Here is a 23,115-nt window from a genome sequence, read left to right as displayed (position 1 = left end):
AAGTTATTTGCATAGAACGCCCTGGCAGCGTTTCCGCTACTGGAAGTCCCAATGTGCTGCCAGTCATCATACTATGTCGTCATATTCCCTTGAGAAATTACTCCATCCGAAATTCTTCCTTGGAATCCCACGTCAGCAAACATAATGTTACAATTCCCGTCCACTAATGCAAAAAAAGCACAATATTGAATCTGGATTTATAATTGAAGTACTCTATACTCGAGTTCATTGGAGGTGGTAAAACAACATGTTTCCCGTACAGGGCAACAGCACAGTGAGGCACATTCCAACGTGTTTCAAACATATTGCTTACTTCCATGCAAGATGCAGGTGTCGCAGGTAGCTGAAACAGATATCATACTCAAACTTACTTTAACCATGGAGGGGGGGAGGAGGGGGTTGAGTTTATATATTATATTTGTAAAACACGACTGATAATTGTTTTGGTGACTGGAAAACTACTACGTTATTGGACTGTGGCGAACGACACAGCTTAATGTCTTTTAATAGGCTCCTATTTTTATGTTAGTCACGTAATACCTGAAATACATAATTAATATTGCTTACTATTGATTATTTCTTGTAATTTACAGGAGACGGATGAGATTATTAGAACTGAAGATGACACCGAGTCCGGACGCAACACTTCTAAAGACAGCCAACAAGAGCCAGCATGGTCAGCATCTGCCACCAGGCCTACTAAGCGTAACCGAACTGATGCTAACGACTCAATGACGAGGAGTGCGTTTGACATTTTACAAACAATTGTAGAGAAATTGGAATTGGAGAAAGAACCTTTTTTACGTATGACGCTGCAAAAGTGCGGAAATATTCCCCTGTAACGCACAAGTCGGTACAGCATACCGTGTTTGACGTACTTGTGAAAGCCGATAAAGGGTTTTTTGATTGGGCTGCTCCAAATGCTCATCATTCCAACAACTGGCAAATCCCTCCAGAAAGTGTATATCACCCCACACATTCTCAACAATACGTCTTGCACCCTTTGCAACCAGTACCTGCTCCCGTACGATCGCCATCTGATTCCTTGAGATCTATGTCTTCTCAACCATCTCCTGCAGCATCAATAACTTCAGAACAGTTTTCGGCTTTTGTGTAACATAGCTTTAGTTTAATGGAGTTTTATGATTTTGTGTAAAATGCGTTTCATTTGGTACTTATAAGAATATTTAAAACATAAAACAACTATCAACAATAAAAGAGTTAAACAGCGGTGTTAATATACTACCTTGATATATCCTTGTAACTCATGGATGAGTGCTGCACAGACTTGTGGTACTATTAATGGAATTGATTGTTTAGAAATCCTGAAAGTATACTGCAGGCTAGTAAATGAATCTCGCTTGGCAAGAAATCGAAGTGTTACTGCTAACCTGCCCCCATGAACCACGAACCTTGCCGTTGGTGGGGAGGCTTGCCTGCCTCAGCCATACAGATGGCCGTACCGTAGCTGCAACCACAACAGAGGGGTATCTGTTGAGAGGCCAGACAAACGTGTGGTTCCTGAAGAGGGGCAGCAGACTTTTCAGTAGTTGTAGGGCCAGCAGTCTGGATGATTGACTGATCTGGCCTTGTAACATCAACCAAAACGGCCTTGCTGTGCTGGCACTGCAAACGGCTGAAAGCAAGGGGAAACTACAGCGGTAATATTTCCCGAGGGCATGCAGCTTTATTGTATAGTTAAATGATGATGGCGTCCTCTTGGGTAAAATATTCCGGAGGTAAAATAGGCCCCTTATTCGGATCTCCGGGCGGGAACAACTCAAGAGGACGTCGTTATCAGGAGAAAGAAAACTGGCGTTCTACGGATCGGAGTGTGGAATATCAGATCCCTTAATCGGGCTGGTAGATTAGAAAATTTAAAAAGGGAAATGGATAGGTTAAAGTTAGATATAGTGGGAATTAGTGAAGTTTGGTGGCAGGAGGAACAAGACTTTTGGTCAGGTGAATACAGAGTTATAAATGCAGAATCAAATAGGGGTAATGTAGGAGTGGTTTAATAATGAATAAAAAAATAGGAGTGCGGGTAAGCTACTACAAACAGCATAGTGAACGTATTATTGTGGCCAAGATAGACACGAAGTCCACGCCTACTACAGTAGTACAAATTTAAATGCCAACTAGCTCTGCAGATGATGATGAAATTGATGAAATGTATGATGAGATAAAAGAAATTATTCAGATAGTGAAGGGAGACGAAAATTTAACAGTCATGGATGACTGGAATACGATAGTATGAAAAGGAAGAGAAGGAAACGTAGTTGGTGAATATGGAATGGGAGTAAGGAATGAAAGAGGAAGCCACCTGGTAGAATTTTGCACAGAGCATAAATTAATCATAGCTAAAACTTGGTTCAAGAATCATGTAAGAAGGTCATATACATGGAAGAACCCTGGAGATACTAAAAGGTATCAGATAGATTATATAATGGTAAGACAGAGATTTAGGAACCAGGTTTTAAATTGTAAGACATTTCCAGGGGCAGATGTGGACTCTGACCAGAATCTATTGGTTATGAACTGTAGATTAAAACTGAAGAAAATGCAAAAAGGTGCGAATTTAAGGAGATGGGACCTTGATAAACTGACTAAACCAGAGGTTGTACAGAGTTTGAGGGAGAGCATAAGGGAACAATTGACAGGAATGGGGGAAAGAAATACAGTAGAGGAAGAATGGGTAGCTCTGAGGGATGAAGTAGTGAAGGCAGCAGATGATCAAGTAGGTAAAAAGACGAGGGCTGGTAGAAATCCTTGGGTAACAGAAGAAATATTGAATTTAATTGATGAAAGGAGAAAATAAAAAAACGCAGTAAATGAAGCAGGCAAAAAGGAATACAAACGTCTCAAAAATGAGATCGACAGGAAGTGCAAAACTGCTACGCAGGGATGTAGAGGCTTATCTCACTAGGGGTAAGATAGATACTGCCTACAGGAAAATTAAAGAGACCTTTTGAGAAAAGAGAACCACTTGTATCAATATCAAGAGCTCAGATGGAAACCCAGTTCTAAGCAAAGAATTGAAGGCAGAAAGGTGGACGGAGTATCTAGATGGTCTATACAAGGGCGCCGTACTTGAGGACAACATTACGGAAATGAAAGAGGATGTAGATGAAGATGAAATGGGAGATACGATACTGCGTGAAGAGTATGACAGAGCGCTGAAAGGCCTGAGTCGAAACAAGGCCCCAGGAGTAGACAACATTCCGTTAGAACTACGGACGGCTTTGGGAGAGGCACTCATGACAAAACTCTACCATCTGGAGAGCAAGATGTATGAGACAGGCGAGATACCCTCAGACTTCAAGAAGAATATAATAATTCCAATTCCAAAGAAAGCAGATGTTGACAGATGTGAAAATTACCGAACTATCAGTTTAAAAAGTCACAGCTGCAAAATACTGACGCGAATTCTTTATAGACGAATCGTAAAACTGGTAGAGGTCGACGTCGGGGATGATCAGTTTGGATTCCGTAGGAATGTTGGAACACGTGGGGCAATACTGACCCTACGACTTATCTTAGAAGAAAGATTAAGGAAAGGCAAACCTACGTTTCTAGCATTTGTAGACTTAGAGAAAGCTTTTGACAATGTTGACTGGAACACTCTCTTTCACATTCTAAATGTGGCAAGGGTAAAATACAAGGAGCGAAAGGCTATTTACAATTTGTACAGAAACCAGATGGCAGTTATAAGAGTCGAGGGGCATGAAAGGGAAGCAGTGGTTGGGAAGGGAGTGAGACAGGGTTGTAGTCTCTCCCCGATGTTATTCAATCTGTATACTGAGCAAGCAGTAAAGGAAACAAAACAATAATCCGGAGTAGGTATTAAAATCCGTGGAGAAGAAATAAAAACTTTGAGGTTCGCCGATGACATTGTAATTCTGTCAGAGACAGCAAAGGACTTGGAACAGCAGCTGAACGGAATGGACAGTGTCTTGAAAGGAGGATATAAGATGAACATCAACAAAATCAAAACGAGGATAATGGAATGTAGTCGAATTAAGTCAAGTGATGATGAGGAAATTAGATTAGGAAATGGGACGCTTAAAGTAGTAACTGAGTTTTGCTATTTGGGAAGCAAAATAACTGATGATGGTCGAAGTAGAGAGGATATAAAATGTAGCCTGGCAATGGCAAGGAAAGCGTTTCTGAAGAAGAGGAATTTGTTAACATTGAGTATAGTTTTAAGTGTCAGGAGGTCGTTTCTGAAAGTATTTGTATGGAGTGTAGCCATGTATGGAAGTGAAACATGGCCGATAAATAGTTTGGACAGGATGAGAACAGAAGCTTTCGAAATGTGGTGCTACAGAAGAATGCTGAGGATTAGATGGGTAGATCACGTAACTAATGAGAAGGTATTGAATAGAATAGGGGAGAAGAGGAGTTTGTGGCACAACTTGACAAGAAGAAGGGACCAGTTGGTAGAGCATGTTCTGAGGCATCAAGGGATCACTAATTTAGCATTGGAGGGCAGCGTGGAGGGTAAAAATCGTACAGGGAGACCAAGAGGTGAATACATTAAGCAGATTCAGAAAGATGTAGGTTGAAGTAAGTACTGGGAGATGAAGAAGCTTGCACAGGATAGAGTAGCATGGAGAGCTGCATCAAACCAGTCTCAGGACTGAAGACCACAACAACACTGCTAATCTGGAAGAATAAATCATATTGATTTTCAGAATGAGATTTTCACTCTGCAGCGGAGTGTGCGCTGACATGAAACTTCCTGGCAGATGAAAACTCGACTCGAACTCGGGACCTTTGCCTTTCACGGGCAAGTGCTCTGCCAGGAGGTACTGGCAGAAGTGAAGCTGAGGACGGGGCGTGACTCGTGCTTGGGTAGCTCAAATGGTAGCCGACACGGTAGCTTAGCCTGTTCGGTCAGAGAGCTGGTTGGCCTCTGTAATAAAAAAAACTGAGAGAAAGGTTCAACAACGAACTTGGACGGATGTTATGTGACGTCGGCAACGACCAAGCACAGCGATCAACAACGAATAAAAAATGAAAAAAAAAGGTGGTAGAACAGTTGCCCGCGAAAGGCAAAGGTCCCGAGTTTGAGTCTCGGTCCGGCACACAGTTTTAATCTGCCAGGTAGTTTCATATTGATTTTATTTGTCTGTATTTAATAAAAAAGAAATATATATATCAGTCGGTTTATTTTATAACCACGCCCACCATTGCTTATTTGGTCAGGGTCTTACGACAAATACACAGCGAATTATAAACAAGAAGTAAACAAATTATGTACCACAAATATTAACGCTCACCTGACTTGAGCGGAAACTGCCGTGCGGAAATTCGTGTCCTCTTTCGAAATATGCGGTCCAATCTTCTGCAGCAGATTTTCAAAGTCAGAAGGTGACATTCGACAGAAATTTTTATATTGACCACTTGTTTGTTGTGACTTCAAATCCATCGTAAGTTCTCCATTATTTCTTTCTTTATAAACTTCAGAGTGCCACCAACGTCGACGTTTCGTTTTGTTTTTCGACAAACTTGTCATTAATAATGCCGCACCACTCATCACCATAATCCCGAGATTTTTCCGTCGCGTAGACATGTTTACAGCTTGGCTGCAAACTGAATACTTCTATGTTCGTGGGTTTCTTGTCGATCGCCGGAGGTTCGTTGCAACCCACAATTCCAACGAATGGAAGGCGGGCGACGCGCGTGCGGCTCGCGTACCGCTCGGCGTTCGTGGTGCATAAGTGTGGACGCGGCTTTACAAACATACTGTAGAGTAGAGTTGCAATTCCAGCAGTAACAAGCACCGTATCACTACACCTTTCTTTACGAGAGCTTTTGAACGCCATTAAAAAGGCAATCCTTCCATCAAATTACTCAATTCCATTGAAAAAAAAAACCATACTTGCTTCAGTATTTTGGTTGATGCAAACCGAGAAATATGGATAAACATCCGGCCATCAAGATTTAGGTTTTCGGTAGTTTTCTTGTACGGATTGAACAGCGTGATGATTCCACTGCAAAGGACACGAGCGATTTCTTTCCCAGTCCTTTCTGTAATCTTGCTCCCTTGACTTAAAACAACGGTTAAGAGTGTTTATCATGTAACAACGTTAGGTCCTTTTCTGGGTGCGATCACTTGCCGAAAACATCGTTTCGTTATCTTGAACCGTTCGCCCTGTACATTTTCTTCGCGTGTAACATTGTATTTCATTTAATTTCATTTCATTTCGTTAGTGTGTGGCGTACTGAATGTAACGTAGCTTTCCACTGCTGATGGCTTGGTTCTTTTCTTTTTTTCGAATCCGACTACTTGAGAGATTGGGCCTCTTAGATTATATTATTATATTTAACACCCTGTCGATAACGAGGCCCTTAGAGATTCTGGACTGGCCGAAATGGGACAAAGGGACGTCTCATGTAATCAGCCACCTGGTGAATTACCAGGATTGGTCTTCAGGAGCTACAAAGAATCTGAATTATCATGAATTCATCACATCTTGATTAGTTGCCCACCGACGGGATGCATCTGGGGCACCTCATGAGAGTATCGGTGAAGCTACCTGTATGATGCTGAAAGAGGTGGCTGAATTTAATCCCTAAACGTTCGTGCATATGTCACAAAAGCCAGTGTAGAAGTTTCTCCTTTCCTTTATTCTTGTCTCCTGGATTTTGTTGACAGTGTTTCGCTTTCTCTGTGATCCAGCCGTCATCAAACAAGACGGTACTCGTTACTCATAGACTATGCAGAAGGTGTTTTGTGTTCTTGAATATCACTTCGTTATGCCAATTTGCGACAACGAGTCGCAGTTCTGTTTGCTCTGTCGAAAGCGTAAGTGTAGTCTGATAGCCATCTAGGTCACGCGAATGTCAAGCACCATTAAACTAAGTAACGACGCGCAGAAACGTCTAGCAAAAGGCGAGGTACATGCAACATCCTTGGGTGCTCTTGAGTACACAATGTCAGTCAACTGCTTTTCGTTTCAGTACTGGACATTCGTAGGAAGAAAGAGCGTTGTTGTGCGCAGATTCATTACCGCCTAGATCCACTCAGTGTACAACAGCTGGGTTCAATCATTCCTGGAAAGCCACTCTTGCCCTGCCATGACAGGAATGTTTATAATGCTTCCCTACCCAATAATTTAAGCAGCGTTCGTGGTTTCTCAATACCACTACCTCCAGTAGCTGTCACAACTGTCAGCCATAAACTGCCATTGGTGCCAGTAACTACCCTCGTAGTGACGCTGCAGAATACAGCTTTATACCAGACACCGTTATAGGAAGGCTATAAGCTACGCAACATCCGTATTTATTATTATTTAATTCCTCCGTTATCTTTCTCCAATACGGAATTGTTAAGAAATGTAGCTGCAACCAAGGAAAATGATGATAGAGCACATATCCAGTCAAATTCACCAAGTCACGTGTCATAACATACTGGCATTAGTGGATAGTAGGGATCATATGTTAGACCTGATTTTTCATGATAGCTCCTGTAGTTCGGATGCCCGACCTTTGTTATCTGAGATCGCTGTCTCTCAACTCTGAGAGAGCCAACCGCTGGTAACTCCGCACTGCCAGAGCACGATGATGGCATTGTGGACCCCACCGAGCGCCCGAAACGGCCGAATTTGTAGTCGGTCTACAGTTCTCCACAAAACTGCCTCACTGTAGGTTATATTGCAGGAGTACTAGAATACTCCCAGTCTTCATTAATAGTAGAAACAATTGTAGTAATGGGATGTAGTTTTTTGCTGAACAGAGTAACGCGTAATGTACACTACTGGCCTTTAAAATTGCTACACCAAGAAGAAATGCAGATGACAAACGGGTAATCATTGGACAAATATATTATACTAGAACTGATATGTGATTACATTTTCACGCGATTTGGGTGCATAGATCCTGAGAAATCAGTACCCAGAACAACCACCTCTGGCCGTAATAACGGCCTTGATACGCCTGGGCATTGAGTCAAACAGACCTTGGATGGCGTGTACAGGTACAGCTGCCCATGCAGCTTCAACACGGTACCACAGTTCATCAAGAGTAGTGACTGGCGTATTGTGACGAGCCAGTTGCTCGGCCACCATTGACCAGACGTTTTCAATTGGTGAGAGATCTGGAGAATGTGCTGGCCAGGGCAGCAGTCGAACATTTCCTGTTTCCAGAAAGGCTCGTACAGGACCTGCAACATGCGGTCGTGCATTATCCTGCTGAAATGTAGGGTTTCGCAGGGATCGAATGAAGGGTAGAGCCACGGGTCGTTAACACATCTGAAATGTAACGTCCACTGTTCAAAGTGCCGTCAATGCGAACAAGAAGTGACCGAGACGTGTAACCAATGGCACACCATACCATCACACCGGGTGATACGCCAGTGTGGCGATGACGAATACAGGCTTCCAATGTGCGTTCACCGCGATGTCGCCAAACACGGATACGACCATCACGATGCTGAAAACAGAACCTGGATTCATTCGAAAAAATGACGTTTTGCCATTCGTGCACCCAGGTTCGTCGTTGAGTACACCATCACAGGCGCTCCTGCCTGTGATGCAGCTTCAAGGGTAACCGCAGCCATGGTCTGCGAGTTGATAGTCCATGCCGCTGCAAACGTCGTCGAACTGTTCGTGCAGTTGTTGTCTTGCAAACGTCCCCATCTGTTGACTTAGGGATCGAGACGTGGCTGCACGGTCCGTTACAGCCATGCCGTTAAGATGCCTGTCATCTCGACTGCTAGTGATACGAGGCCGTTGGGATCCAGCACGGCGTTCCGTATTACCCTCCTGTACCACCGATTCCATATTCTGCTAACAGTCATTGGATCTCGACCAACACGAGCAGCAATGTCGATAAACCGCAATCGCGATAGGCAACAATCCGACCTTTGTCATAGTCGGAAACGTGATGGTACGGTTTTCTCCTTCTTATACGAGGCACCACAGCAACGTTTCACCAGGCAACGCCGGTCAACTGCTGTTTGTGTGTGAGAAATAGGTTGGAAACTCCTCATGTCAGCACGTTGTAGGTGTCGCCACCGGCGCCAACCTTCTGTGAATGCTCTGAGAAGCTAATCATTCGCATATCACAGAATCTTCTTCCTGTCGGTTAAATTTCGCGTCTGTAGCACGTCATCTTCATGGTGTAGCAATTTTAATGGCCAGTAGTGTATTATTAGTTTCCTACGTATAACTAGAAAATCTGTTAATTGTAATAACTTGCGTAAGAATGTATACATGCTGTGTTGAAATTATCAGTAAGAGGCTACAGCGGAATAAATTGATCATACCAATCTTTCTACTTTGTGTCAACAGCCTTGCCGCAATGGTAATACTAGTTCCCGTCAGATCATCGAAGCAAAGCGCTGTCGGGCTTGACTAGCACTTCAGTGGGTCACAGTCACCGTCTGCGTCTGCCGAACCCTGTTGTCGAGCAGGATGCACTCAGCCCTTGTGAGGACAATTGTGGCGCTACTTGATTGAGAAGCATCTACATCTACATCTACATTTATACTCCGCAAGCCACCCAACGGTGTGTGGCGGAGGGCACTTCACGTGCCACTGTCATTACCTCCCTTTCCTGTTCCAGTCGCGTATGGTTCGCGGGAAGAACGACTGTCTGAAAGCCTCCGTGCGCGCTCTAATCTCTCTAATTTTACATTCGTGATCTCCTCGGGAGTTATAAGTAGGGGGAAGCAATATATTCGATACCTCATCCAGAAACGCACCCTCTCGAAGCCTGGCGAGCAAGCTACACCGGGATGCAGAGCGCCTCTCTTGCAGAGTCTGCCACTTGAGTTTATTAAACATCTCCGTAACGCTATCACGGTTACCAAATAACCCTGTGACGAAACGCGCCGCTCTTCTTTGGATCTTCTCTATCTCCTCCGCCGAAGCAGCGGCAGCGGTCACGAAAACTGACATTGGCCTGGTGAACGATGTCCTAACCGCATGTCCCTCCACATCAGCACCTAGTGACTCTTATCGGCTGAGTATGACACGGCGGTCATCCGGTTCCGTTGGGCCTTCGGAGCCCTCTTCGGGAGGAGTCAGTTAGTCACTGTATTTTGCGTTTTTGAGGTTTCACTACATTGCAAGGATGGTTCGTGTCATGTCCTATACTTTATTCATTTGAAGCAGATGTCCATCTCAAACTACGTCATTACCGGTGAACATTAAATTTTCCATCTTAGTAATAAAGGGTGTATCAAAAAGGATCATCCGATTTTTAAAAAGTTGTAACTATTATGCTATTTGAGATATGTGCGTGAACAACATATTCCAGAATAACATTTTCACTCTGCAGCAGAGTGTGCGCTGATATGAAACTTCCTGGCATATTAAAACTGTGTGCCGGACCGAGACTCGAAACCAGTCCTGTGTATTTAACAACATATTGTTGGAAAGAGCAAATTCTCCAGATTACGTGGTTCCCGCTAGGTAGCGCCAGAGAGCGCCCACTTCAGTTCTAGTAAAAATGGTGTCAGGACAACAGAAAGCGTTTTCTGTTGTACGTTTTACGCAGTGCGGAACAGTAATAACTGTTCAGCGTGACTTTCGTACTAGGTGTGGTGTGGATCTTCCTACAGCACAGAGCGTTAGACGATGGGACGGCATGAACAGGTTCCTTATGTAAAGGCAAATCGCATCCGGCATGGTTCCACAAGGAGTCAATCCGTTCGCCACGCAGCTCGACTGCTCAACACGCCTCCGATGTCTGTCTGGCGTGTGCTGCGTCGACGTTTACACATGAAATCATAGAAAATTCAGCAACTGCAAGCTCTTCGTGAAGGCGACAAACAACAACGTGTGGAGTTCTGTAATTTCGTTCTTGGCAAGATGGAGGATGACAGTTTTCTTCCACGCTTAGTGGAAGGCAACATTCCATTTAAATGGGAAGGTAAACCGTCATAATGTGAGAATATGGGGTACGGAACAGTATGGTCTGTTTTTCTCTGCCAAAAACACTATTATAGGAAGCACATATCTCGATATGCGTGAGAACTTTCTTATATCACAGTTGGAGACTGATTCGAGCGACTTCATTTACCAATAGGGCCGGCCGGTGTGGCCGAGTTGTTCTAGGCGTTACAGTCTGGAACCGCGCGACCGCTACGGTCGCAGTTTCGAGTCCTGCCTCGGGCATGGATGTGTGTGATATCTTTAGGTTAGTTAGGTTTAAGTAGCTCTAAGTTCTAGGGGACTGATGACCTCAAATGTTGAGTCTGATAGTGCTCAGAGCCATTTTACCAATAGGATGGAGCATCAACCACGTTGGCATCTAGAAAAAAAAATGGTTCAAATGGCTCTGAGCACTATGGGACTTAACATCTATAGTCATCAGTCCCCTAGAACTTATAACTACTTAAACCTAACTAGCCTAAGAACAGCACACATCACCCAGTCATCACGAGGCAGAGAAAATCCCTGACCCCGCCGGGAATCGAACCCGGGAACCCGGGCGTGGGAAGCGAGAACGCTACCGCACGACCACGAGCTGCGGACTGGCATCTAGAAGTGCGGGAATTTCGAAATCAAAGGATTACTGAACGATGGATCTGTCGCGCTGGAGCAAACGATTCAACCTATCATTACCGGTCTCCAGGGTCAGCGGACCCGACTGTATGTGATTGTTTATTGTAGGAGCTTATCAAAGACTGTTGTTTAGGTGCCACCGTTACCAACAACAATGAATGAACTGAGACATGGCATAAAAGCAGCTGTGGAAGCTGTAACTGAGGACATGTTCGCTCCTGTGTGGGAACATGGGAACAGTTTGAATACCGCATTGACGTGTGCCGTGCATTTCAAGGGGGGCATATCGAACACCTATAGAAAGCTACGGAAAAAAAATAAAAACATTCTTTGTATATGTTTCGTAGTTTCAGAAATATACACGTGGCAAATCGGATGATTCTTTTTGATGCACCCTGTATACCTTTTATAGATGCCAATGAAAAGAGTTACGAATATAAATTCCAGCTCACTCGGCCACATAGTACCGTCGTAATCAAGTTTGGAGCTCGCAAACGGGAGACGTAAGGCTAAATTTCCAGTTATAGAAATGAAATGAATCTTTGATCTTGTGCTTCATAATGTAGGACTGAGAAAAGACACACTAGTACCCTAAGTCAAAATGGTTTTCGTGGCAGAGAAATATGAGTAACTTCGTCGCAAGAATAAATGTCATTGTCGGCAGTACAAAAGCCAGGCTATTCAGTTTCTGCAGGTGTAAAGACAGAACTAGGCTGCGTGAGAAAGCTAGTGTTCAAAAATCATCTCGGGTGGCAACGTTAAGTGGGAGGGTGAGAGGCGTCGGTGTCAGCCGGATGTTGAACGACTGTGCTTGTGTGTGTGTGTGTGTGTGTGTGTAGCTGATACGCAGCAGAAGCAGAGGGGGAGAGGGTGAAACTGCGTGGGGACGCCGTGCCGTGAAAGTCAACGTATCTGTGCGAGGCCGGGCCACAATGTGCCAGCGGGGGCGCCTCGGCCGCACAAAGGCGCGGCCCCGCGGGGGGTCCGCATTAGCAGATAGCATCGCCAGCCAGCATTAGCCGGCCGGGATAAATATCGTCCGGCAGCACGGCGCGGAGCCAGGTGAGCGGTCTCGCTCCACGCAGTGTCGCGCCACCGACAATAAGGAGGGCGGCCGTAGCTGCGGCTGTTACTGCCGCAGCAGTTAAACACGGCCCGAGCGGGCCGCTTTTGTCACCGGAGTCAAAACAGCGCCGTTCCTCCGGCCCGCAGGCTCGGGTTGCGCCGGCCGCACCGCCGACAATGGCCGCCGGTCTGCAGGGGCAACTGTCCTTTTTGTGCGTCCGCGATTCACGTGCTTGCGTCACAGTCCTGTATACACGTGCTGCTCCGACTATCCCGTCAACCTTGACGAGGTCACCTTTTATTCCTGCGCCTGTTTTTCTTCTCCGTGGCTTATTCTATTGGCTGCGACGTCACTGCAAAATTATCGTCATTTACAGTCAGGCTTACACGGAGGTGACAACCAGTCATGACACAGCAATATGCCCATATTCAGATGGCAATAGTATCGCGTGTATAAGGTATAGAAGGACAGTACATTGGCGGAGCTGCCATTTGTACTTGGCTGGTCCATGTGAAAAGTTTTCCGACGTGATTATGAACACACGACGGGAATAAACAGACTTTGACACATAATGGTAACTGCAGCTAGACTCTAGCTAACTAGCTAAATGACTTTGTGGATAACATCGGAAGTTGACTGAGGCTTTTGGCGGATGATGCTGTGGTATATCGTAAGGTTGTAACAATGGAAAATTGTACTGAAATGCAGGAGGATCTGCAGCGAATTGACGCAAGGTGCAGGGAATGGCAATTGAATCTCAATGTAGAGCAAGTGTAATGTGCTGCGAATACACAGAAAGAAGGATCCCTTATCATTTAGCTACCATATAGCAGGTCAGCAACTGGAAGCAGTTAATTCCATAAATTATCTGGGAGTAGGCATTAGGAGTGATTTAAAATGGAATGATCATATAAAGTTGATCGTCGGTAAAGCAGATGCCAGACTGAGATTCATTGGAAGAATCCTAAGGAAATGCAATCCGAAAACAAATGATGTAGGTTACATTACACTTGTTCGCCCACTGCTTGAATACTGCTCAGCAGTGTGGGATCCGTACCAGATAGGGGTGATAGAAGAGATAGAGAAGATCAAACGGAAAGCGGCGCGCTTCTTTACAGGATCATTTAGTAATCGCGAAAGCGTTACAGAGATGATAGATAAACTCCAGTGGAAGACTCTGCAGGAGAGACGCTCAGTAGCTCGGTAAGGGCTTTTGTTGAAGTTTCGAGAACATACCTTCACCGAGGAGTCAAGCAGTATATTGCTCCATCTTACGTATATCTCGCGAAGAGACCATGAGGATAAAATCAGAGAGATTAAAGCTCACACAGAGGCATACCGACAATCCTTCTTTCCACGAACACTACGAGACTGGAATAGAAGGGAGAACCGATAGAGGTACTCAAGGTACCCTCCGCCACACACCATCAGGTGGCCTGCGGGGTATGGATGTAGATGTAGGTGTAAACGCATGGGACAGTCCATTTCGGAAATCGTTATGGAATTCCGTATACCGAGATCCACAGTGTCAAGAGCGTGCAGAGAAAACCAAATTTCTAGCATTCGTTATCATCACCGACATCGCAGTGGCCAAACGTAACGACCGAGAGCAGCGGCGTATGCGTAGAGTTGTCAGTGTAAAGAGACAAGCAACAGTGCTTGAAATAACCGTAGAAATCAATGCGGGGCGTTCGACGAACGTATTCGTTAGCACAATGCGGCAAAACTTGGCGTCTGTAGGATACGAAAGCACAGGAAAAATGCGAGTACCTTTGCTAATAGCACGATATCGGCTGCAGCGTGTCTTCTGGGCTCTTGACCATATCGGTTGGACCACAGACGACTGGAAAACTCTGACCTGATCAGATGAGTCCCGATTTCAGTTGGTAAGAGCTGATGCTAGAGTTCGTGAGTGGCACAGACCCTCGGAGCCATGGACCCAAGTTGTTAACAATCCATTGTGCAAGCTGGTGGTGGCTCCATGATACTGTGGGCTAAGTTTACATGGAATGGACAGTATCCTCTCGTCCAAGTGAACGACCAATCACTGGAAATGGTTATGTTCGGCTGCTTGGAGACTACGTGCAGTCATTAATGGATTTCTGGTTCCCAAACAACGACGAAACTTTCATGGATGGCAATGCACCATGTATCCTTCCACAGTCTTTCGCGATTGTTTCGAAAAACGTTCTGGACAAATGGTTCAAATGGCTCTGAGCACTATGGGACTTAACTTCTAAGGTCATGAGTCCCCTACAACTTAGAACTACTTAAACCTAACTAACCTAAGGACATCACACACATCCATGCCCGAGTCAAGATTCGAACCTGCGACCGTAGCGGTCACGCGCTTCCAGACTGTAGCGCCTAGAACCGCTCGGCCACCTCGGCCGGCCGTTCTCGACAGTTCGAGCGAATGATGTGGCCACCCAGACAGCTCGAAATGAAACCTATCGACCATTTATTGGACATAACCGGGAGGTGAGTTCGTGCAGCAAATCCACAATTATAGACGGCTAAAGAGAGAGTATGGCTCAATAATCGTGCAGGGGAATTCGAACGTCTTATTCAGTTGGTGTCATGTCGGCTTGCTGCACTGCACGTTATATGGTTCAAAGACATGGATCTCCATCAACCGAATCAGTTTTATAGTTGTGAGGGTCAAAGACAACTAATAAAATAGAGTTCCTTCTAACCTGTACTTGTGTATATGTGTGTCACGAAATTCAAATTGCAGCTCAACTCTAACAATTTTACCTCGGGCCATCAATCTCTATAAGTGACCTAATGTTGGGAAACGCAAAAGGCAACTAATGTGCAACGATACTGGAGTGATATTGCCTAACTTTCCACGTTTTATAAATTTCTTTTAGTGTGGTTGTTAGGTACATAGGTTTATACTTTATTCGGTTAACTACAGTGGTAAACGTATTGTACTTTGTTGTATTTCTGCCACGGAGCAGATTAAGAAAATATTCGCCGGCCATTGTGACCGTGCGGTTCTAGGCGCTTCAGTCTGGAACCGCGCGACCGGTACGGTCGCAGGTCGAGTCCTGCCTCGGGCATGGATGTGTGTGGTGTCCTTAGGTTAGTTAGGTTTAAGTAGTTATAAGTTCTAGGGGACTGATGACCTCAGATTTTAAGCCCCATAGTGCTCAGAGCCATTTGAACTATTTGAACCAATAAGAAAATGAACGTATTCCTTGTATGGCTCAGATTTAAATGAACGCTTGTTCATGTACTTGATAGATATGTACCTAGTAGAACAGTTCATTATCGGAAGGATCGTCCACTGTATACATAGACTGTGTACAGCGGACGATCCCTCCCATAATGAACTGTTCTAGTAGGTACATATCTATCACGTACATGAAGAAGTATACTTTTAAATCTGTTCCTCAGTTCTCTTGCACGTTCCACTCCGGGGGTAGATGTTTTAAGATTGTCCTTGGAGTATGACACTACTTCCTCTTTATCTACTTGCCTGAATGTCTAAATCCTTGTACTTGTTTTAGTCACCCTTTGAACTTCCGTAATCATTGTTGCGACAACTGTCTCTTGATCACTGATACTATTCTCAATGTGGTCAGCATCAAAGATGTCAGGTGTATTGACTGGGACGGAGACTTTAGTCTTAGTAGTATTCGGAGCGTGTAACCTGTCATGTGCTAGCGGCGGGTTCTCTCTCCTCTCCTCCCCCCCCCCCCCCGCCCCCCCATTTCATTTCACATTTTAAGTTGCAACGCGACCCACAACCGAAACAAATTTTCTAAATGACAATAATTCACCATCCTGTCTGTCGTTACTTTAATTATTTTTTATTTTATATTCTTTTTATATTCTTCACCACTACAGAATTATGGCCGTGTAGCTTTTTTCTGCTGTACAGTAATAGCCGCTAAAGGACGTATTTGGCTAACAGTCAAAAACGTACTTTGGTCATATATAGTTCATACTAGACAGTAATGTAAGTCACCAAGCGAACATTTTTGAGTTACAGTGAACACTTACGTTGGTCACACATTGGCAATGTACGAGGTGCATTCAAGTTCTAAGGCCTCCGATTTTTTTTCTAATTAACTACTCACCCGAAATCGATGAAACTGGTGTTACTTCTCGACGTAATCGCCCTGCAGACGTACACACTTTTCACAATGCTAACGCCATGATTCCATGGCAGCGGCGAAGGCTTCTTTAGGAGTATGTTTTGACCACTGTAAAATCGCTGAAGCAATAGCAGCACGGCTGGTGAAAGTGCGGCCACGGAGAGTGTCTTTCATTGTTGGAAAAAGCCAAAAGTCACTAGGAGCCAGGTCAGGTGAATAGGGAGCATGAGGAATCACTTCAAAGTTGTTATCACGAAGAAACTGTTGCGTAACGTTAGCTCGATGTGCGGGTGCGTTGTCTTGGTGAAACAGCACACGCACAGCCATTCCCGGACGTTTTTGTTGCAGTGCAGGAAGGAATTTGTTCTTCAAAACATTTTCGTAGGATGCACCTGTTTCCGTAGTGCCCTTTGGAACGCAATCGGTAAGGATTACGCCCTCGCTGTCCGAGAACATGGACACCATCATTTTTTCAGCACTGGCGGTTACCCGAAATTTTTTTGGTGGCGGTGAATCTGTGTGCTTCCATTGAGCTGACTGGCGCTTTGTTTCTGGATTGAAAAATGGCATCCACGTTTCATCCATTGTCACAACCGACGAAAAGAAAGTCCCATTCATGCTGTCGTTGCGTATCAACATTGCTTGGCAACATGCCACGCGGGCAGCCATGTGGTCGTCCGTCAGCATTCGTTGCACCTACCTGGATGACACTTTTCGCATTTTCAGGTCGTCATGCAGGATTGTGTACACAGAACCCACAGAAATGCCAACTCTGGAGGCAATCTGTTCAACAGTCATTCGGCAGTCCCCCAAAACAATTCTCTCCACTTTCTCGATCATGTCGTCAGACCGGCTTGTGCGAGCCTGAGGTTGTTTCGGTTTGTTGTCACATGATGTTCTGCCTTCATTAAACTGTCGCACCCACGAATGCACTTTCGACACATCCATAACTCCATCACCACATGTCTCCTTCAACTGTCGATGAATTTCAATTGGTTTCACACCACGCAAATTCAGAAAACGAATGATTGCACGCTGTTCAAGTAAAGAAAACGTCGCCATTTTAAGTATTTAAAACAGTTCTCATTCTCGCCGCTGGCGGTAAAATTCCATCTGCCGTACAGTGCTGCCATCTCTGAGACGTATTGACAATGAACGCGGCCTCATTTTAAAACAATGTGTATGTTTCTATCTCTTTCCAGTCTGGAGAAAAAAAAACCGGAGGCCTTAGAACTTGAATGCACCTCGTATAACAGTTAATAGTACACCTTTATCTCTCTTTCAATGGGAAAGTGCCCAAAAAAATACTTTTAGAAATTGTTCTTTTTATTTGTCCTGAACAATTTACTTTTGATCATGTAGGTGCTTGGATACAAACTCCTTTCGCTGACATTAGATATGACGTTAACGGATTCTGCCACCTGTCATGGGACAAAATTTTTGGTCGTTATTAAATGAATTATGATTTTCGCATCATGAGTGTAGGTCTGTGACGAACTAGTTTTCAAGTGACAATTCAGAAGGAACTGCCAAGGATCTTCACGTTGCAATACAAGAATCCATATTACATGGGCAACGATTGCGTAAATCACTCCCCATTAATCTCTGTTTCCTCTTAGATACACAGTTAATTCACAAGAAACACGTTTCACCTATCAGTCAAGTTCACTCTGACAACATTATTAGACATTGGCTGAAGTTATTAAATGAATAACTTAAGTAAGCAGGTATTATACTGAATACGACTGCAAATATGCGTCAGTCACGTCTAACGCCCTAACCTCAGAAGTAGTGACCTCTCAACAACGGAAAATACTGTAAACTGTAAGATTACTTGTGGCTTCCATATAAACAGAAATATACGGATTGCATTTGGTGGACAGTAACTTGCTACTGGTACTTTCCTCCCCATTCAAAAAACATTTGTAGTTACAGCGGCTTTCTTTTCTTCTTCTTCTTCTTCTTCTTCTTCTTCTTACGATTATTATTATTATTATTATTATTATTCAGACTAACACGTTGTATAATAAGTGGCGGTAAAATGCATCTAACGTCTTTTGGTTAGCAAGCATCCAAAAATTGCTATTAAAAGGCAACACTAACGGAAAGAAGGAGACATTACCAATGCTGCCGTAGTGTCGGCGTGGTCCATAGCAAAACATTGTTAAGTTCGTTGTTCACGACGTAATTCTCCTTCTCCATGAGGTTCATTTGGCTGTGACTGTTGTTGTTGCAGCTACTTAACAGAACGAAAACTGCGGAACACTGTTTTTGTAATGACTGTTCAGGATTCTTATCAGATCCACCTATATTTGTTTGTAATATCCATAACTTTGTATGAGAGTACCTGCCAAATGTCAGGATGTTTCTATTCAATAGGCCATAGTCGTCGTATTTCCCATTCTCTCTATTATTAGTCATTTGAAATTATACAACCATAATTATAATAATAATAATCATCATTATTTTATATTTCTTAGTTTTCATTCACACAAGGCCGGCCGGTGTGGCCGAGCGGTTCTAGGCGCTTCAGTCTGGAACCGCGCGACCGCTACGGTCGCAGGTTCGAATCCTGCCTCGGGCAGGGATGTGTGTGATGTCCTTAGGTTAGTTAGGTTTAAGTAGTTCCAAGTTCTAGGGGACTACTGACCTCAGAATGTTAGGTCCCGTAGTGCTCAGAACCATTCACACAAGGACGCCACATGCTTCGTGGCTGTGTGGAGATATTAACAGTGGACTTATGAAACAGTAAATAATATAAAATTGAACAAGTAAAACGATGAATGTACAGAATGAACGCAAACTACGCCACCACAGTTTCGGAAGATATTCACGGTCATTGTCGAAGAATTATGATACAAATGGCCACTAACGACAGGTGCCCCGTTACAGTGTAACAGCGTACGTACGATTTGTTCGGTTTTCCACTCAACTTACTTTTCCTTCTGTAGAAACACCCCATAGCAGTGAAAAAGCTTCTAGTGTGCAATCATCAAAACGTACGATGCAAAACCAAAATAACGCAACCACCCTCACATGCGATAATACTGTGTCGTAGTCGCCGTCGCTGCGGGAACAGCTTAGTATAGTATAGTTGGGCTGCTCGCCCAATGCAATTAGTGGACCCATACATGAGGTGCATATATCCCATCTATTTGCAAGTAAACCAAGCCGTAATTTTGTGTATCACTCTTAATGTAGAAACATCACTGTAGGAAAAACAAATCTGAGACCAAACGGGGTAATACTGAATGCACGCTTGAATGAAGAGGGTGAAGTAGGCTTTACTGTCGTCAACAGCAGGCACTGTGGGTGAATTTAACGACTTTTTTTCAAATAAGACGCACAGTGGATACCGTAGCCATTCCCACCGTTGGGCCGATATTTGCGTTTTAATGGTTCTGATGGCTCTAGGAGCTATGGGACTTAATATCTGAGGTCATCAGTCCCCTAGAACTTAGAACTACTTAAACCTAACTAACCTAAAGACATCACACACATTCATGCACGAGGCAGGATTCGAACCTGGGACCGCAGCAGCAGCGCGGTTCTAGATTGAAGCGCCTAAAACCTCTCGGCCACATAGGCCGGCTTATTTGGGTTTTACTACACACACACACACACACACACACACACACACATATATATATATATATATATATATATAAATGGTTCAAATGGCTCTGAGCACTATGGGACTTAACATCTGAGGTCTTCAGACCCCTAGAACGTAGAACTGCTTAAACCTAACTAACGTAGGGACATCACACACTTCCATGCCCGAGGCAGGATTCGAACCTGCGACCGTAGCGGTTGCGCGGTTCCAAACTGAAGCGCCTAGAACCGCTCGACCACACTGGCCAGCTTCTCCTTAAATGTGGAACTATAAAACAGTCTACAAAGTGAATGAGAATATACAGGTATAAAGGGCCACGTGACCTAGGAAACATTTGTGCTACATAGTTATGTCTGTTACTTTAAAATAAACTGTATTTACAGCAAAGTTGAACATGTCAGTGCTTAATACAGGTTTTATTTGAAAATTTTTGATTAGGATCTTGAAACAGGGGGATATTGTAGAAAAAATAAAGAAAACGATACCCGTACAGATTTATCATATAGCGCCAGAAAACTCAATTCACGCAAAAAAACTGCAAATAAATATCAAACGTCGCTTCAATACTTCATCGAACCAATATAAAACATGTTTCTATTGTTAACAAACAACTTTCGCATTTATCAATAATAACGTGGAACATTTGCCTTTGATCATCATGGACAACGTTGTATTGAGTACAATATAACAACAATAACTGTGTAGATTTCTCAATGTTTGTGCATGTAAACTGTACTTGGATCGAAAGCAATGGCCTTGGTTGCATAACAGAGCAGAAGATACGCGATCAGCTAAATTTTACTGCTTATAAAATCTAATTTCTGCTCTGTAAGGATATAAAAAACATAATGAATTAATGATATGTGGTTTTAATATGCGCAAGACATACAACTGAACAAACAAAAATCTAAAGAGAAATCATCGGCTCCCGGTTTCTCTCTTACACATTCTCTTATATTACCTTCTCTTCCAATGGTAACAATATTACGGGTAACCCTGCCATTTACTACGTCACTTACCTAGTGTATCACAACTACCTAACAGTAATTTTGGTAGAGCGCAATGCACTCTTTAACGAGCACCGAAGACCACAGGTCCCTTACACCAAAAGGCTCAGAAAATATCCGCGAACAGCCACCGAAATTGTTTTGGTGGAGTTTCACCCCGTAGAGCCGACGACTGGTTACTCGTATATTTGTTTTTCTTTTTTCTGTTCGTGGAGCGATAAAGGCAAATGTTTCTAAAATTATACCATGTCGGCTAGAGAGGTGAAATTTGTACCTCCCCAACTAAAAATTTTGTGTTCATCTTATAACAAGAATTTTCTTCTTCCTCTCATATTATAAAGGAGAGTCAACAATGTGCAACTTATAGCGAGTTCCCCGTTACCCTGAGGGAGCCGGTCTAAGTGACGCAGCCAGGCCATGCCAGGTAACGTGTCCGCTACGGCTGTCGGCTTCTGAGCCACGCCTACTGACAACGGCTGCAGCTCCAAACAAAGCCAGGGCAGTGACGGTGGCTGAGTTTGTGCTGCAGCGTGTTTGTATTCCGAATGCGTTTCTTTCCAAATGACAGTCAAGATTTATACAGTCTTCTTGCTCCAGCTTCTCCCTAAAAGCAGCGTCTTCAGTATCGAGCACTGATCTGAGTTGTTTCGCTACAATTTGACGTCGTGGAGAGCGTTACACAGAGGTACTTACAGGTTGTCCCCATACTTTTCAGGCAGAACAAGGTAATTGGCAGAGTGTACCAAACTGAGTATTTGGAGACTGGAGAGAATACAACGAATGCGTATGGTCAAAGCATTTTTGTAGCTAGCGAATGAATTTCGATTTATCTATGTTTGACATTGCGTCAGTTGTTGGGGGCAATCTGAAGTTTATGTTGCTCTTGAAGAATCAAATTTTCAAAGATCGCTAGTAATTCTTTTTGTTACTATTACCGGTTTCGAAAAATATACGTTGTCATCATCGGATCTAAAAGGTACAAAAACAAACATCAGAAGTGAAGATGGCTTAAGCACATGCGATTTTATATAACCACAGTGAACACTACTGTAACGTTACAAAGTGCATTGTAACATTAATAGATATGCCTGCTTTTACAACACCGAAAGTCACATAATGATGCTGCGTCAAAGTTTAATAAAAAGTGACAGGAAACACCAGCATGTCACAAATAAAACACCACTCAATTAAAGCAGACAACATGCTGTGCTGACGTCCCAACATACACTGTTCATTTGACACCACAATGGCGACTTAGCTAGTATAATATTTTCACAGATAACTAAGTATACAGTTGTTTACATAGTGGTGTCCGACAAGCGATACATTTCGATACATGTCCTACACTGCAATTATGTCTTCTTTCCAATCTCTTTAAAATTATTTTTAAGACCATTTACGTTGCATTTTAAATAGCAGACATTATGTGTTTTCGTACTGTGTCATTAAAAAAATGTAAAATTAGCAATAAAATCTACATCCTCATCCTATGCATGCATCTTCTGTATGATAGTGATAAATTTTTGCCCAAAACCGAGTCTGTTTAGTGCTTCTACGAGGTATCTGTGGTCGATCCCGTCGAAAACCTTTTTGAAGTCCACCGAAATTATGGCACCTGGGCTTCTGGTGGGGGCTGCCTGTGCTATTATGTCCCTGTAGGTGCATGTGGCATCAAATATATTTTTCCCTGGCACCGCACTTTTTGCTATGGACTGATGACTTACCTCAACGCCGATTTCAGGTTATTTGCGATGCATTTCGTTATTATTTTATAGTCGGCGTTGAGGAACCCGGGCCCGCTGAG

The sequence above is a fragment of the Schistocerca piceifrons genome, chromosome 1, assembly GCF_021461385.2.
Source record: "Schistocerca piceifrons isolate TAMUIC-IGC-003096 chromosome 1, iqSchPice1.1, whole genome shotgun sequence".
NCBI lineage: Eukaryota > Metazoa > Arthropoda > Insecta > Orthoptera > Acrididae > Schistocerca > Schistocerca piceifrons.
Note: the sequence above shows the minus strand (reverse complement) of the source record.